We start from the raw sequence: 1,884 nt of genomic DNA, 5'->3' as shown, positions 1-1,884 counted from the left end.
ATATGATTGTTTACCTAGAAAATGCAAAAGCCTCAAATACTAAAAATTATAAGAAATTTATATGATGACCAGAAACAAAATAAGTATATAGAAAATAATTTACATATATAATGTGTATATCATGTAATTGGTCAGAAAATACAACTCGAAAAATCCTCCTTAATATTTTTAACAAAAATATTTATTTGAAAATACGCAACGTGAAATGCAAAGAATCAGTTAAGAACACTGAAAGTTTTCTAAGACATTAAATAAATCTTAACAGAACTCAGTCAGGTTCTTAGATAGGAATCAATGATGTGCTGGAACTGGCTGGTACTAGCTCAGAGCTGACTGTTAAGTTATTCAATAATTTACCAATCAGTGTTAAAGCTTTGGAAGCTGAAATCATTCAGGGTGGAAATATTTCACATCGTACTCAGCAAGCATATTATAAATCAGGGCTGTTGCTAATACAGAGTCAGTTTACCAACACCCTATACCGACAAATTCACATTGAAAATGTATAAATTCTTCTGAAAACGAACTTGTAATCGAAGGCAAAGACTTTTCTTAATTAACAGAGATCATCAGAAATACATATATATACACACATACATATATATGAGCAATAATAACCAGAAGAGTTTTGAAAAAGAGAATGAAGAGGCCACTTACTAGAAAGTTATTATAATCAAGGCAGTGTAGTGACAGCTCATGAACAAGCAAATGATTTATGGAAGAAAAACATATGGGCCAGGAATACCATTAAGTGTATGACAAATATAACTAAAGAAGGGTAATTTAAAAAATGGGTGCTGAGATAATAGGACCTTTCCATTCTCTTTTCCACAAAAGGTTCTTTTCCCTTGCTGTTACCTCTTCCCAAAACTCTTGGCTCCCTATTTCATTTGATCTCAGCTCAACAGCCATTTCCTGAAGGAAGCCATATTTAATCTTTATAACAAACCCCAGATTTTAGGGGTCAAATTCCCAGATTTTAGGCAATTTTTCATTGCACTTATCACAGTGATAATTTTATGTTTATTGGTCTGATTGTTTTATGAATGTCAGTTTCCTTCACCAGACTGTGCACACTTTAACAGGTCCCTTATAATCCCAGCACTAACACAGTCCCTGCTCTAGAGATAACACTCAATAGTTTTAAAAAACAAACATGCAGGTCACCTATTAAAATTGCTCAGAAAAAAACATATAAATCTGCATATACATTACGATCCCACGTTTATAATATTTATTACATATACTTTCCATATCTACATTAAAGAAAACTAGAAGAAAATACCAAAATGAGAATAAATTAGATGGTGCAATTAGCCATAATTTTATATTCTTCCTTTTTATATTGTATAATTTTTTTCACATTTTGTATAGTAAACATGTATTCCTTTTATCATCAAAACAGAATAATATGCTTTTTACAATTTGGCAGATGAGAATAGGGTAGGATGGGTGAATGGTGAGCTAAAGGGAGAGAAGGCATAGAAAACAATCTGTCTGCCCATAACTCCCCTCCATCAACTTGGCCTGGTACCACAGCCCAACCAGCCTTACCTGAAATGATTAAGGACTTCAGACCCCTTCTTGGAAATTCTTGGTACGGTGCCTGAGTTAAAATTAAAAATCAAATTGGGCTTTTTCCTAAAATAAGAAACTATTGCTATCAGTTAGAGTCCTGTTTAAAGTTCTACCGTGAAGAACAGTTACGTATTAGCTTAATTAAAATCCTGCAACTTTGTAAAACCATCATCATATTAAAACAGTGACTTGAAAATTCCAGGTATAGGCGGGGCGCGGTGGCTTGCGCCTGTAATCCCAGCACTTTGGGAGGCTGAGGCGGGCAGACTGCTTGAGGCCAGGAGTTCGAGATCAGCCTGTCCAATG

The 1,884-nt window shown here is 34.3% G+C and overlaps 1 protein-coding gene across 1 annotated transcript in view; it reads left to right on the top strand.

Moving 5' to 3' along the window:
- The window catches only part of GUCY2C (guanylate cyclase 2C), a 103,552-nt gene that overhangs the window by 59,591 nt on the left and 42,077 nt on the right, over positions 1–1,884 (top strand). The window lies entirely within an intron of this gene.

This window comes from Mandrillus leucophaeus, unplaced genomic scaffold, assembly GCF_000951045.1.
Source record: "Mandrillus leucophaeus isolate KB7577 unplaced genomic scaffold, Mleu.le_1.0 Scaffold383, whole genome shotgun sequence".
NCBI classification, from domain to species: Eukaryota; Metazoa; Chordata; class Mammalia; order Primates; family Cercopithecidae; genus Mandrillus; species Mandrillus leucophaeus.
Note: the sequence above shows the minus strand (reverse complement) of the source record. Positions and strands in the feature narration are given on the sequence as shown.